Here is a 17,201-nt window from a genome sequence, read left to right on the forward strand (position 1 = left end):
AGTGGGGTTGGACAAAGTCTGAGGATAGGATTGTTCACTAAACAGAGCACTGACCCAAGTGGGATTCAGGTAATCTGAGCTTTGTTCTTGATTCTGTTGTTGTCATACTGCATGATACTGTATAAGCCTAATCACCCTAATGCTTTTCTGTAATTTAATTGTTTTATCCAGTTAGATTGTGGCTTCAAAGGGACAGGGACTTTCCCATGGGTTTGTACAGTGGCAAGGACTATAGCTGAGGCTTCTGGAATATACTATTGTATAGATGAGAACAACCAACATTATAAAAGCCTATATAGACTTTGACACTCTCCAATCCATACAGATCTTGTCAACTTCTATGCAGGATCTTTGCTCAGTTCTTCAAAAGTAAAAAAGTTAGATGAGATTTTCTTTTTTTTTTTTGGCACAAAGCTGTCTGAACTTCCAAGACTGTGCTTTGTTGATTTGAGCTGATTTTCTTTTCAAAATAAGGACTGGTGCTGTTTTCCTTTTTAAAAAATCAAGCATACATTAGAAGTATTTCTGTTTCAAAGCCAATTTTAATGCCTTCTAAAAAGCTGTATGCTGACCCCAGGTCTATAAAAAATGTTTTATGTAGGCTGTCATCTAAGGGACACATTGCTTTTTGTAAGAAAATAAAAAAGGAGGCAATAAGTTGCAAATCCCAAAGCAGCTAAGTGAGAGTGGAAGAAAGTGCCTTGGGTTTGCAGAAACTGTAAATTGTGGTTTAGTGATCCTGCTGGAACCTAAGGGAAATGAAAAGAAAAATTGGTGATAAAAATAATCAGAGGAAAAAAATACAAATTGTTCAGGGGAATGGGTTAAGGGTGACAAGGTGACAAGAAATTTCTGGAAGGTCTGCATGCTGAAAATAAATGTCCATCACCGTAAGCATTTTCAGCACCTGTGCAAAACAGTAACAGACCCTTCTTGGAAAAGGTCCTGAAACAGTGGGAGCTGTGATGGGAGAACAAGAAAACTGGATGCAGCAGAATTACAGGGCAACAGAATGCAAACCACGAGCATGCCCCTCCTCCTGGACATGGAACAAAACCAAACAGAGATGCAACCACATTAAAAAGTTACAAGTTTCTGCCAACTCAGCAGGGGGAATGCAAAAGTACAGCTAGCGCTATGATGCAAGGTATTGTTTTGGCTTGGCTGGCCATGAGAAGATCTCGTGAAACTCTTGAATGGTAGTATTATTCCTTACTGTACGTAAACCCTATGGCTCCAAAAGGGAATCCAAGGTAAGGCATTTCCAGCAACACGCTAACAGAAGCTCTCCGATGTACAACTTGCCATAACCTGATACAGGACTTGGACTCCAAACCTCTTTTAGTTCTCAATTTGCATTTTATGCCATTTGTTGAATTTTATTTTTGTTCACCACTTCTTACAGTGTGCTTCTGTAATGCTGCCTTTGAAAGTGGTGTTTGCTTGTAATAGCAATTATGGAATATTCGATTTATGTTTTTTACAATTCTGCTAAATTTTGTTCAAAAATATATTTCATATAGTGTTGGTTTTCCTTCTTGATTGGGAGATCTGGCCTATAAATCATATTTCTAGAACATCTAATCATCTAATGAACTTCAAATTTATGATTTCTGAAAACAGGTGCCCTTTCAGAAGGAAAACAGTGACATTTATGCAAATACCTCTTCTAAAAATGAATTTGCTCTCTTTTCATAGAAACGCAAGGAAACTTTACCTCTGTGCTTTCCTTGTTCTAATTTATTTCACAAATGAATTTAAGACAGCTAGCAAACTGAGAAAAAATTATCCTTGTTGAGGTATTATTTCATTCAGCTTTAAATATTAATGTATGATGTTGCATCGTTATGTAGTACTCTTCACAAAGATGATATAAACCATTTGTTAAAGAAAATATGAAGCTTCTGAAATGTCTGCTCATAAATGTTTACAAGAGAGATCATAGGTAGAATTATAGGCAAGGAAAATAAAGAATAAATGAGCCTAGGGAATGCTGGGATGAGACATGACTGGCAAGCATCCCAAGCTGGATTTCTAGATGATGACCTTTTCTTTCTTGAAATCATAATATTTTTGCATTTCTAGGCCACATGATCCCATGATCAAAGTGCCTGTATCTTGACTCTGTATATGAGGAGGGTATGCATAGTGAAATACAAAAATTAATAATGAAAATATATGGAATTTTTCAGTGCCTCTACTGTGATTCATAAGAATTGCAGATATATGAAGAAGTCCTAAAAGCCTAGACTCTTGTTCTGGTTTGGCTAGTAGAGGCACGACACATACAGTAGTAGAACAGAGAAAGGATAAGTTGAGAGCAGAGCAGAGAATGGGAAGGACAGACTTAGGGTCCCATCACACAGTTATGATTTTGGGCAGCAGTACGGTGCAAAGGGTTTTACAGGGAATCTTTGCATACTGCCTGACTTATTTGAAGTGCCCTTCAGCTCCCAGAGCAGCCCAGGCTTGCACAGATAAATGCTGACTTAAAAGTCTCCTTTCCTCCAGGGCTGTAAATCTCACTCTAAGAACAGACTCTTCTGGCCTAGTGTGCAAAGCTAAGGCAAATTTCTTTCAAAATCTTAACAAAAAGGTAGTGAAATGATGCTTGCTGTGAAATTAACTGTGATAGAAATAAGCAAATCTTAAAGGATTTTCTTACATGTTTTCTTTGGGGAGTTTTAAGATACCCCCTCATACATATTGTTGGGCTTCTGTTTGTGCCCTGCTCCACTAAGTTCACTCTGGTCCACGCAAATAACATCTTGCTTATATAGTTCAGTGTTACCATACAAAGATTTTATTGAGCTTCCTTAACTAGATTTGGGCTTTATTATCTGTTTGCCAAATGATAGGCAACATTAATGCTACTGTTTTCTGCCAACATACAAATTATACAAATGTATTTAATTTCATTACAGCAGTTGAATTAATTGTGTATAATATGATATTGTGGGTTGTGCTACACAGGGAGAAAGCAAATTAAGGTGGCAATAAGCATAATTGAAATCCTTTACTTGTTTAACAATTATTTTTTGCATTCTCTTTATATTTGTTCATCATAGTTTTGGTTGTCCTATTGTTAATTCCAGCAAAAACAAGTCTTCCAGATTTGTAGCTGTTTTGACATGCCACTGTTAGCTCACTGAAATGTGACAAGTACAAAAGAGAACTTCTGATTGGATTCTATTGCAGTATTATGCTATGCCTACCAGTAAAAAATGCAGAGAAAATTGAATCCTAAAATTATCTGCCTCTCTTCCATTTACTCTCCAAGCCATTTCTTCTATTTTTCAATTATCATCTGGTAATAAATGTGTCATAGTGCAAGATGAGACCTCAGTGGAATACAGTAACACTGAAGACAGAATGGAAAATTCAAGAATATTCAAACTTGTTTGGATGCAAATTTGGTCATTATATTGAACCGAAAGGTATGTGCTGTAGAGAAGGAAAGTAGTAAAGCTCTAGAAATTCCCTGTGCTAACGAAACAGTCCTCTGCCACATCTGCCACCAGGCACCAAGATATCCTTCTTTCCAAATGAATTTCCTCTTCTGAGGCAGACTATGAGGTTTATGAAGCATTTCATTCCCTTTGAGTGTTTGACTGGGAATTAGGTGGGGTACAGACATTGGATAAAAGCCATGTCCTTTGGAATCGATGATTAAATTTATATTGGCTCCTATACACAGCCAGGATTTCTGTCCTTGTACTGATCCCCTAAATGTATGAATCTCACTCTCCATTGTTAACTTTTCTTTACCTGCCTCTGAGTTTGTTACCAGGAACGTCACACACAAGCGAACTTCCCATCCTGCTGTTAGTCTCTCCCTCTCCTAAGACATTCAGATTTCTGAGGAGGAATCTTGAGAGAAGAAAACAGTTTTCAGATTTTCAATTTATCTGTAGCCTGAAAGGAGAATTACTAAATTCTGGAGCTTCTGCAACTAACTCTAGGGGGAACAGTTTGCCAGCATTCAAATCACTACGAACCAGCTTGCTGGGACTCTAGACATCATTTAACCTAACTGTGCAGAACTCTCAAAACTCTCAAGAGTACCCTAGTATGTTTTCAATATGCTAGTCAAGGCTCAATGGCAGTTACCCATTCCAAACATGTGTCTGCCTAAAAATGCACCAGTTTTCCTGAATAATAGTGTGTAACTGCTAGTATGCAGGTTTGCATCCTCCATTACATTACTGCTGGAGCTAAATATGCTGGAGCTAGGTGTGCTGGAGCCTTGTAGAAAGGATCAGTAACTTATGTGGCTACTATTGTTCATATGACACATTGCTCATTTCCTGATTTCATCATGCTTTTCCTCTCATTCTTTGTTGACTTTTTAATTGCTCAGCACAGGGAAAGAACAGCAGGCCTTATCTTTGAACGGTCAGTTCATTTCTTGAATCTTTTGCTAAATCTACGAAGTTGCCAGTTACAAGCCAGATTTAATGACAGTTGAGCATGTGATTTTTCTGATGAGCTTTGATAAGTGAAGATGCTGAGATAGTCACAGCTCCTATACTCCCCTGATACTTAAGGATGTTAGCTTGTTTATTTTTTTTAAAGCAAAAGATGATGTTCTGTAGCTTCATCTGTAATTTCATCATCTGACTGAGGGAAGGATGAGCAGTGTAAAAAGAGCTGCCTAACCCATAGACATTGTTGTATGTTATGCACTGGTTCTGAATAAATCTGAGCTGGAATTCACAAGAAAGCTCCTCTGTTAGAAGAGGCAGGGTCAGAGGTAGCCTACAAGTGGAGGTCCTCAAACTAATTTGAAGATGGCACTTGATAATGGTGTGTCTGTGAGAGCAATAAGCTGACTTTGGGTGTTGTAGGTTCTTTGTATGTCTGAACTCCAAATGTGCTGAGTTCCTGTATGCATAGATAGTGAGACTATACATAGGTGAACATAAGGACCTCACCTGATCGCACAAACTATGGTCATTGACTGTGCAGCTGAATCAGTACAAGCAGAAAATTATGATACAGGACAACATGATCTACCCAATGCACTGGGATATGGAAATGCAGATTTCCTGGATAAAACCAGAGTCTAAGAATCTTTATATGCCATTGGATTTTGAACTGTCTGTAACTGTACTGCAGAAAATTGGCTGACATTTTTTTTTGTGTGGCTGCGCATGAGGAAAATGCAGGAAAGGAATAAAACTAATCTTCTGGGTTTTGCCTATATTTATAGTCAAATTTTCTATCGTATACATTCAAGATAAATCAAATTAAGAGAGTGATGTGAAAATAGTACACTGTTGCTTAGTAGCATACCGGCCCACTAATTTCAACATAGGTATTTCTGACTCATACCGTGTCACTGAGAGAATTAATCTAAGACATTTTATAGCATACATGTGTAAGATTTGAGAAGCTTCAGGGCAAACCATTTGAAGTCCAGTGTTTCCAAGAGTAGAAATTTAGCTTCTTTTTTTCCTTTCAGCAGTAGAGAGAGTGAGAGTGAGCTTAGAATGAGCCTCTAGAGAAATACATCATTTCCTATGAATTACTTTCTTACTGATCTAAAATTAACAAAAAATTAATTTGCATTTTATTTTTACATGTCTTTTCAGAGGAGCACTTTTGTTAGATTTGACATTCTTGGATGTGTAAATAGTACACCTGCATCTGGTTAGTTATTGGTTTCTTCCTGCAGAGAGTCTCAGACCTCTAGTTCACCACTTCATTACTGCATTTGAGACTATTCAGCTAAACCGTTAGAAATCTTGGAGGACAAAAGCCAGTGATGAGAATAAGTAACTTACAAAGTGACCCATGGCTCTTTCCGCTGCTAGTCGTCTCGGTTATACAGGGAAAGGGATGCATTCACTTCAGCCAGAAGAGACCACGTGGAGACCTTAGAAAATAATTCAGTCTATGTGTCACTGTTGCCTTCTGCTATGACTGTTAGATGGGGTTCTCTGTCTCGTAACTGGGATAAAGTTAGTTCTCCCTCAATCAGGCTATTTCTTCATTTAGCCTAGTAAGAGACAAGTTAAAAGAGGCAACCCAACAAAGTCCTTGTCCAATGCTATTATCTCTAAAGGTTCATTGTAAAAGCTGATTTTTATTTCATTTAAAGCTTCCAGCAGGAAAACTTCACACAGTAAGGTTGGAAAGACAGCCCCCTTGCTATTGTTCTCCACTTTTGATTTGCTGTGAAAGGATGCTCTATTTTAAGAATCATGATTGTCTTCTTTAAAGGGCAATTTTAGGACTGTTCTCTTCAAGCAGTAGTAGATGGAGGTGGAGATAATAAATCCAGCAAAGTACATTATAAAGGCCTAATAAATGCTAGGGCCGCAGTATGTACTTTAGCCTAAAGGGATCAAGACCATTCCCTCTGCGACTGTCTTACACACACATATTCCCTATCATAACAAGACGAAATACAGATTTTATTGTATTTATGTGGCAGTTCTAGCCTAGATCAAGAACAGGGAAATGGAACAAGTAGGCACCTAAATTAAAATAATATTTTCAAATACTTCAGCAAAGTATTTTTTAATCTGATGCCTTTAAGTCACTGCCTCAGCAGAATGGATCTTGAGAAGAGATTAGTTTTCAGAATTTGCTACCACACGTGCCTAATATTCTTTAAACTAGATTTGATTAAATACTTTTCAGGCTTAAAAATAACAGGATTGCTTGTTAAAGAGACGGGAATAAAAAAATGATGGGAATATGTTTGGGTTCATCTTGTAAGGAGTGGACTTCTTCCACAGCATTTCCAGGAATTTCCTGGTAGCCCTAGATGGTTCCCCAGCTTTGTTTACTCTAATTCTTTATTCAGCATTGTAACTGGAGAATTTCAAATTTACATAAATGAAAAAATAAACTCCTTTCACTTAAAATCTGTCAGTTACATCCCTTACCAGAAAGTTGCAAAGCATTCCAGGTCACAGCAAAATGAAAAGTTTGAGTTCTGAGATATTTATACAAACAAAATACAAATGTCTGTACATTTTTGGAAATACATTGCAGTGAAATGCATTTTGATCCCTAATCTTAACATTGTGAGGCTTGAGGGGTGCTTACTGTCCAGGCATAACCTCATGAAATCTCTCAACACTGGTGGTACTGACCAGGGCTTCACCAAATGGAAAGTTCTCAATTTTTCACACATAAACAGTAACTCTTTTCCATGACTTGAGTAAACTTCTGAAGAGAAAGACCATAGCACAGCAATAGTTTAAACATTTACGTGATAGCCTCATTAATGCATTTACAGAGGAAAAATGTTCTTGGAAAGCCAGTATCTAAGTGTCCTTTGTTTCCCATTTATTGCAAGCTCAAGAAAAATAATAAAAAAATTTTAAAGTACTTGAAGATAGCTTAAAAGGTATGAAACAAAAGCAGTTTGGCTCAGTGGCAAACTCTTTGTGGCATTTTTGAAGGATTCTTGCTGTTTGGACTTTCAGTTGTGTGAAATATTCCCATACTGATGACATATGTGAACATTTCTAGAGTCCCTCCATAAACTCTTGCCTTAAAATGCCTCAGAACTTTCATTTTCACTGATTTCTACAGTGAAGTTAGAAGATATTAGAGTCATTCTGTGTGCACATCTCGGTATCCCCATTCTACAGGTCCTTTTTTATTCATTCCTCTTGCAGCACAGTCTTGCTTTGATACATTTTGCAGAAAAGGGTGACAGAAAGGAAAAAATGTCCTACCTGAGTACAGAAGCAGGAATACAAAAGGCTCTTCCTTTGAAGAACACAAAGTTGTAAATTATGGAGTCCAGAATACATAAGATCTAGCTGTCTGATGTCTTGTTCACCATCCTGGTCAGTAGCTTATGAATGAGGATATAAAAGTGCAAGGAAGAAAATCATAGATAGTGAGGCCCAGATAGATCTGTGCCAGCCACAGTGTTTCCATTTTTGTGTTGTACTAGAATATGGGTAGAGAATATTTCATCTGTGACATTTAACTATGAGTCATTTCCGTATCATACTGGAAACCTCCACTGAGGAAGCCCATATTTTGTCAGCAAAACTCAGGAAATTAGTGCAGTGCAAGTGATGAGGAAACCTTAAGGTCACATCAGCTGCCCCTCCCAAAGGGAGGACTAGGCACAGATGAAATGAGGTGTCAAAATACATGAAGGCTACGCAATATTTTACCCCCAGTATCTTTCGTTAGTCTCCATCTGATGCCCTTTTATTGAAGCTTCCCTTGAATTTTTCAGCATTTGTCCTCATCAGTATTTCAAAGCTTTGTTATATTGGTGGTGTAAAAAACAACTCTTAACAGTATTTAGATTTGCTTTTGCTTTTGTGCATCAGGAACATCATGGCTTTTGGTTTTTGGTTTGTTTGTTTTTTTATTTTTTGAATGATTTTGCTGCCCAGTCAGACCATTAATCACTCTATTACTGATGTTAAGCAGCCATATCTCTAGGGAATGACCCTTTCTTACATAAAATTTTGATTACTACACAAAACTTGATCTTGTAAATAGTGATAACATAATCCCTTTTTCTTTTAGAAATCTACAATTCAGCAATAAGTGGCTAGGGGCCTACCATTAATCATTCATGAATATCAGAAAGAATATTCAATTAGAGATGTGCTCTGGGACACTTCAATATTTCTAAATATGACATGTTTCTGGTGACTTTAAATAGTGCACAAATGACACATTCAACTTTAGGCAATAAAACGACAAATAATGCAAACTGATATAAAGTGATTAAATGGGATACGGATTTTAAATACCTCTGAATTAATTTTATATTTCTGATGTGTTGGGATGATGTTTGCAGATACCATTAGTAGATGAAGAAGCCATTTTTTCATTTACATTTTCCTCTGTATATAAAAACTCAGGTGAACTGATTAATACCCAAGTGGATGGATGCAATTCAGATACCTAGATACTACCGTTTGTATACATATGGATATTTAACTACATTTGTGATTCCAGCTTGATTTGATTTGCTTTTGGAGAAAGATGAAGGCTTTTAATTTAAAATATCTTTTATATTTCACACCACATTTTACCTCTACATTTGGCAGATTCTTCTTTTCTAGTTACCTCAGCTCCATGTCCTGGATGTTCAGGCTTACAGCACAAGCAGTGCCAACCTTAGCCACCTTGAAGTAAAAATAAATAAAAAGTCAGATGTTCAGATAGTTTTCGAGGTGTTGTTCTACTTCTGAAGATAATTTTCCTGCAATGGATAAAATAATCACCTAATTCCCATACTTGTGATATAATGTCTTCTTAAAGAGCACCGTCTCGAAAAGATTTTTTTTTCTGGGTTTCCCCCCCCCCCCCCCCCCCAAGAGAGTAATAACTTAATCTCTGGAAAGGTATATTCATATTAGGATTTTTTAGGAAGCTTATGGGACTTAGATACTCTGGTCCAAGTATGAAGAATGTTTGCACAGTGGTAAATGAATCAATGATGCTTCTCCCTTCAGTGCGCATAAGAAATAAATAGAATTCTCTCTCTCTATTACTAAGATGGGAAAATTCCATTTTATCTGCATTTGTGCTTTGTTGAAGGCAGTCAGACATGTTACAGTAAATTTATTATGACATTGGTTTTTTATTATCACACTTTTTTACCATTGTGACATTGTTTTTTATTTATATTTTCAAATACATTTTTATCGACATTTTTGTTTACATTGTTTTTTATTATTACAATGTCCTATAAAATATTTTTGAGAATGCTGACATGCACATTCTGAGAAACAAATTGATCACACGCTCTTAATAATTGGAAGAAAATTGACAAATGTGAGGCATTCCCAACCATTCCTTTCCTGAGTTTGTTCACTCAATAAATCTATCTGTATATTCTTAATGTTCTGAGAAGTGTAATTAGCATAAGGTTCCCCTGCAAGTGGAGGTGGAAGTGGAGGGAAGATGGATAGGTGTGTGGGGAATTCAAGAAAGGAAGAGAGGAAGGAGGTATCAGCGTTGAGCAGGGGCAGTCTACAGCAGCCGCAGTCAATCTTTTGATCTAAACAGCTTATCATTAAAAGTGTCTGAGACATTCAGATCATATTTGCTGTAGTAAACTCTTCCCACCAATATATGTTAAAGGCACTTCTCACAAGTATAACATTTCTATATTTCTTTTAGGGCCAGATAATGAGAATGGATGAAAAAGAATGAAACTTTTGACTTGATATTGAAAATCTAGTTTTATTTTGAATGACGTCAAAACATAAATAATATTGTTTGCAAGAGAAACATTTTGAAGCATTTTATTCCAGGTCATTGAAATATTGTATTTCTTTAAGGGCAACCTATTTGTTTGAGTTATACTGAATACAAGTGTTTCAACAATTAACATTATTGTAAAAATTCAAAACCTAAATATTTTATTCTGATTATAACAAACTATTTCAATGTTTGGCAAACTGGCATTTACTGATGGAGGTACATTCCTCCACCATGCAGATAAACTTTGAATCATTCCCCTGCTTTTCAGTTAGAAAGGAGCATATGGGAGATTGTACAGCCAGTTAAGGCCACAGATCCATAAACCTGAGGGGTTACTGCAAGTGCACTGTTCCAATTTTGGTATTATTCATATATGCGATAGATTAATAGGATATACCTTGACAAAATTGCCATTTGAACTCTACTGTAAACATTGGAGCTATTCTTTCTGATTAAGGTTTCTTAAATAAAAAAAACAGGGACAAAAGAGAAGGCTAGAACTAGGTAAGAATTTAAGTTCTTGTTTCCAAGCAAAACCAGAGGCCTATACTTTAGCTTTCTATCTAATATGTGGGGAGAGTAAGATATCCCCTAAGAATGGTATGAAGCTCCCCGCAGCCTCTGCTTAAAGTGCAGTTTATTACAAAAGTTGCTTTTGGCATCCTCCTAGGAACTCCAGACTGGTGCTGCTCTCATCCATATAAAACATGGGCATGCCATACTTATCACCACATTTCAGGGGGAAGTAGTCGCTTTTGGATTATTTGAGTGAGTTCTGAATTTCAAATTCCCGGTGGGACTTTGCCAAAGAAAAAAGCCTAGTTTCTTATTCTGATGGTGCTTGTGTGGGATTTAGGTGCTGAACTCAAATCACAGCAGTTCTGGGCATTCAAAGAAAGAAATGAAAATTTAGAAGGGGATGAACCTGAAGAAATTAGGCATTTCCAGGATTAGGTAGCACTGGATGTAAAAATTCCTGGCATATAATTTTACATTTAGATGCATCAGTTCTGCCCACATCCAATTTTAAATCTGACCCTGAGACTCCAGCCTTCAGTGAACCCAAATATTCCAGGAAGAAAATAAAAAGAACCCAAAATATATTACTTCTTAAAGCATTATCCAATCAGTCTCATGATTTCTGAGAGCTCATGCTACCCTGTTAGGCCAAGGAATATAGTATCTGCTGTGGAGAAAATCCATCAAAAGCTTGTATGGAATAATTTTTATGGTTTTCTTTCATCCTTTCCATCTAAATCTTCTTTCTCCTGTGAAAGTAAACCAATGCGATGGATGTATGTTGTCAAGAGGAGTTTTCATTTTGAAGGATGCAAGATACTGCGCACTGCCTGTACTAATAGTCATTCAGCCTGTCACATACCATAATACTGCTCTGTGTGCGTGGAACAATATAGGCTGCATTTATCATAAAACTTGCCCCCAGGCAACTCTCTGAGCATACAGATAAAGGGAATTCATTTGTGCCCTGATGATTGTGACAATGTTCTTCAACAGGTAGAAAGACAGACTGATTTTGTCTTGCCAGTGATGGCTTGTTTGGTATTGATGGCAAAATGTTTGTGCTTAATGATGCCCATAAGTGCCAGTGAAACACTTTTTCCTTGTCTGTTAGGGTCTTTAGAAGTATAAATATTCTCTCATTTTCTTTTGTTTTCAGAGATACAGATAATACTTCGATTCCTGACAAGTACTCAACCTATGATTGAAAGTGGAGAGGGTGACAAGGTGGTGGCTGCTAGATATAACAAGTGATATATTACTTGTATCAGAGTATCAGCTGATGGTTTTATAATTGGCCTATATTTCCACAAATATGGTTTCAGTCCTGCCCTTGAAATTTGGATCAAGCAGTCCCATAATTCTGGAGTCTCTGCCTAATTTGAGAGTTATATTTTCTGACAATACTGCTGCAATAATAGGTATTCTGCTTTAAAAGTTAATCCATTTTAATTCAAGAAAATATCAGTTTAGTGATAATCTCTGGCTCCATATTATGCCCTCTAGCTTCTCTTTCTTTCTGGCAGGATGACAATGCCAGAGTTAAATCATGTCTTTGGCCGGTGGTTTGCCTAGCTGCAGCTTTCTGAATGAAGCCCAAATCTTTTTTTATTTTACCATGTTCTGTTTTTTTTTCTGGCTTACATGATTTTCTATATGCAGGGAATTGAAAACACGAAAAGCAGTAAATTGATGAGCGTCAGAAAATGTCCAGTGCATGACATAAAAGGTAAGGTTTTTTAAAAATAAGAATAGTGATGCATGATTTTATCTAGTCTTTGGGTTGTTTCCCTTTTTTGTTTTGACAGACACTGAGTAGCATCAGGTCATAACAGCATGAGGGATCAGCTGCTTTATTTCAACAAATCAGAGATCGGGACCTAGCAGGTGGACTCCCTTTTCTGACCTCTTGCCGTTTCTCACAAATGAGGCACTCTTGTGATGGTTGGAAACCCTCTCTCATGTCTTTGCACATCACCATTTCTGGTAAAAGAAAACATAGGCAAAGGGTAAAAGCATAATATTTTAAGAGGTTTTATTATAGACCACATACTGTTAAAGACAGGTCATTGCCCAGTCTTCTCTGCTCCTTGGAGTTGTACGCAACATGTGAAGTGTAGGGTCATACCAACTGCGGTATTCATAAAAAGGTTAATCGCTTCTAAATAGCTAAGAGTAGAATGTCTTACCTTGCAATCTGAAGGCCAATGAGAGTGTTCTCATTATATAGCACCTCTTACTTTCCTGGGCTTCATTGTGTGTGTCTTTGCTAAAATTCCTGCTGAGAGAGTTGCATGGTTAGCAATTTTTAAGTCAGAACATTCTTCCTTGTATTTATTTGGTAGCTGAATTTAGTTCTTAATAAAAGACAGTTACATTTCCAACAGAGCTTTAAAAATGCTATTACTACTCCAAGCACAGTAGTGAATACTCTCTTTTCCTTTTGTCAGTGAAATTAAGGATGCAGCCAGAGCTTGGGTCATGAAAAAATAGGGAAAATAGTGAGCAGTCCAAAAACAAGAACAGCTGTTTGGACTAGCAGTGATTTTCAAGTTGTTGGTAAGCATCCTCTGGGAGTCTCAAGACCACATGTAAAGCGATGAGAAAAGGAGAATTAAAAAAAAGTAAAACTGTTCTTCAGGAAGCTTGTACTTATTATATAAAGGTGTGAATTTCCATCAGAGGTTTGCAGTTAAAAACGGTTTCTTCTGATACCAGTAGTTAATGATGAATGTGTTTTCTTCATCCTTTATTCCATGATGTACTCAGAGAAGAAAACCACTGCCCCTTTCCAAAAAAAGAATTTAAACAAAATTCAGAACCTGAAAAGCAAGGCAGCTAACAGTGGACTTAATCAGATGAGCATATGACTATAGTGGACTTAATTACTTGGGGAATTTATAATTATTTTATGTTGCTTTTAAAAAAATCTGGTGTTGAAGACTCTGAAGGGAATGAATAGTCTCAAAAACAAACTGCTGGTAACATTTAATACATGCACCAGAAGAACAATTATCCCCTTAAGCTTTTGTGAAAAACTGATGAAAGAGAGAAACAGGGAAATAATACACTCTATATCATAATATAGTTTTATGCTTAATTGTAATTATTAAAAATGAATTTAAAATCATCTGCCATCCCTTCCTGCAGTTTTATGCACATTCTGAATACTTTTTAGCTGCATTATCTTGTATATAAATGCATAAAGACATATATCAGCCTTTATGTGTGAATAAAGATGAGTGTATTAGTAGCTCTTGTCTTAAGCTAAAGCTCTTCTACCGTCTAAATCTAAGCAGGTATTAAAACTCGAGGGACCAGATCCTAATCTGTTATGCCACTGTAAATGAAGAATGATTCAAAGGAAATGGAAGTGGTGAATCCTAATTTCACAAAGTGTAACTCAGATTTGAATTTGGCCTTAGGTTCTATGAGTTACATCATGAGTGACTGCAGAAGTATTATGTGTTGAGGAAGAAAGTGTTCCCCTTGACTGACTGTGGCAGAGTTAGCCCCCAGGTATTTGGTTACGTAAATATGAAGTATAAGCCTGTTTCATTTTCAAAGTTTCCTATTTTGTATCTGCCCATGGATTAGGCAGCTGCTCCACTGACTTTATGGTAATCCTGAGGAAGAAGAGTTATGCATTTACTTGCTGCAAGTTAATTGTGAACTTAAAAAACCTACTCCCCATGCCCTTCCTCTTAAAAGCAGATATTGCAAATTTGTATTCACTCTTTTCCTTCTAGAATTCTGCACAGTTGTTATGAGCTTTCCAATGATATCCTTGGGGTTTTACATTCATCCTAACATATGGCATGTATGTGAGTCTCTTCTCAAATTTATTTGAGTTTATGTGTGATTGGGAGCAGTTAGCTGGGTGAATTGCTGAATCATGGAACAATTATGGCAGGAATTCTCTGTTTTTGTGTTTTTCTACAAATGATATTGTACTATGTGGCATTCACTTCAGTTCTTGGCAGGACTGCTGAAAAGTAAGTTACAGCTGTTGCCATCTGGTAACTTTTGAAGCGATTTCCCTCACATGTTCCTGTTGCTTAATAATTCTTTGTTTACTCTATACTCGTAACCTGATCTTCAGTCTCATAGCAAACAAAGTCACCTTTTCACTGTCTGTCTTCTTCCTTTGTCATTCTATTAAAGGCTAGTTTCTTACAATGTAGCCTAGTCTAACTTGGAGAAAAGGTGCCACGGGCTCCCCCATGGAGACATAGATTTCTGTAGCTTTTCCCACATCCCCAGAGAACTGTTCACAGCTGCAGTAATTCTCTGCAGACTCTATTCCCACCAGAAAGGTGTGGTTGAAGCCATGCTCCTGCTTTCTTCTTGCCAGACAGATGTCCCAGTCACAAGTACTGGGTGGGAAATTGAAGAATTCCGAGGAAAGCTAATCATTTGCATGGACGTTAAAGACAACAGGAAAAAATTCTGAATGTTTATTAAATGCAGTGGACTCCAGTGGTCTTGGGACACCTCCGAGCTAAAATCATTTGAGGCCGAAAACTGTCTGGGGAAGTATTGCTATGCAGCTGCTTTTAGAGATGGGACACTGGGTTAGAAAGACCTTTGGTTTGTCCTGATGTAGTTCCTATTATGTTCATACATTGAAAATCAACTTCTGAAATTGAACTAGAAAAAAGCAAAAATTAAAGAAGAGTCATCTGCCCATCTCTGCATTTACACAGGCAGGGTTAATTGACAACTGACATGCATTTACCGTGCTTAAGCTGAGCAGGAACAATACTTGAGAATTGCATGTCTGTCCTACATCCTTTTAACTTTCCTTTTTTCTTCATTAATCTAATGTCAGATGTGATTTTAGTTTCTTTATCCAACTGGTAGGAGAAAGTTGCTGCCTCTCTCTCTTCCTTTAACTCTGAATTTAACCTCAAAATTCTTTAAGCACCTGTCCAGTAACATCTCCCTGAAAAATGTGCCAGAAAAACATCTCACTGGGCAGCTAACACAAAGCTGCAATCATGAAAAATAGGCTGCTATTTTATGGAGCAGAAGACTGGAGTTCAACAGGCGATCTTTCTCAGTCTGACGGTTTGCACAGCAACTGGAAAGTCTGTCCTCCAGAATTCAGCTAAAAACACAGCAAAGCCTGCAGAAAAAAATATCCCCTCAATTAAGATCTGGCATATTTGCCTGTTAATTTGACTCATGTCCCACAAGTTCTGTGTGCCTTTAGTGACTTTAGACGTGGGAGTTTAATAGTAATTAGCAAGCACTTTTGCCATTAGTCTCTGACGTTCTTTTTGCAAAGCCTCACTTAGCTAGCAAAATGGGAGCAAACAAATGGACAACACAGGAGTGAAAAATATACAGTGTACAAAGTTCACCAGTATAAAAGACTGTTTAAAAAACTGTCTGGAAGATGGTTAAAACAAATTGCTCACCTTCCAAAATCCTCAGGTAGCCAGGCTTATCAATCCCAAGGATGAACTTTGAGGTTAAAATAATGTGATCCAAACTGCATGGAAGATAGATAGCTGGTTGGGAAGGCAACTTTGGTTGAAATAACTTTAACTGACAGGCCGTTATGCCTCATCTGACCCCACACACATCAGGATCTGTCTTGCATACGTACCCTTGTTTATCTCCCTTCCTCCAGTATGTGAGAGTTGCGTCCTAATTTCTATCATGTCCATTTGAACAAATTTTATAGTGGTAATTTCCCTTTTCAACATTATAGTATGCTACCTTATTAGTGACTTTACTGTTTTATTAACCTGAATAAATCCTGCCATAATAACAGGTGTTATAAGCATTACAATACAATTTACATAAGAAATTTCCAAGCTAACATGAGGACAGAATGGCTACCCCAATGCTAACTCATGGAAACCTGATCTATGCTCAATATATTTCTTTAGTACTTTTTATTTGGTCCAGAAAGGATGAAGGCTTAGCATCTGGTTCAAGGACTGCTGCTGCAGTAAGGACCAGTGCCTTTATTAACTCTAACAATTCTGAGACTAAATTTTATACAGTGATTAGAGTATAAACACAGGTTTTGTTTGGTTGTATGAAACTCTGGAAGTCCTTATACCTTTTTAGGGATAAATCGATTTTTGCAGTGCAGAGAGGAAGAAGGAAGAAGGCACCATTTTGAATAAGAAGCACTGAGTAAGCAGCCCTAGTGAAGAGAACTATGTGTGAGTCACGGTGCCTCTCTAAACTCCCAAAGGTATTGCTTTTACTTCAGATTTAAACATGCAGGATTAATTTGGCTGTAGTGGATGGAAAATGCAGGTTCATTTGTCTCCTCTTTCCCGTTTTTCCACTCACCCACTTCACTGTCATGAAAGAGGTTACTTGTACAACCTTTTTTATCTCTGCACATCTTGAAGAACTTGCACAAGACAGCAACAAAATGCCACCCTCCCTCATGTTCCTATGTAGTGGTGTATCAGCCAAGTCACCATCTAGTTCTGGAAACAACTGGAGTA

The 17,201-nt window shown here is 37.2% G+C and overlaps 1 long non-coding RNA gene across 1 annotated transcript in view; it reads left to right on the forward strand.

The window, feature by feature from the left end:
• LOC142060737 (uncharacterized) overlaps positions 1-16,936 on the forward strand; it is a 115,188-nt gene extending 98,252 nt beyond the window's left edge. Inside the window, exons 2-3 of the long non-coding RNA XR_012661898.1 lie at positions 12,388-12,454; positions 16,810-16,936. This is a non-coding gene — a long non-coding RNA (uncharacterized LOC142060737). The remainder of the gene's footprint in view (positions 1-12,387; positions 12,455-16,809) is intronic.
• Positions 16,937-17,201: the final 265 nt, after the last annotated feature.

Source organism: Phalacrocorax aristotelis, chromosome 8 (assembly GCF_949628215.1).
Source record: "Phalacrocorax aristotelis chromosome 8, bGulAri2.1, whole genome shotgun sequence".
In the NCBI taxonomy this organism is placed as follows: domain Eukaryota; kingdom Metazoa; phylum Chordata; class Aves; order Suliformes; family Phalacrocoracidae; genus Phalacrocorax; species Phalacrocorax aristotelis.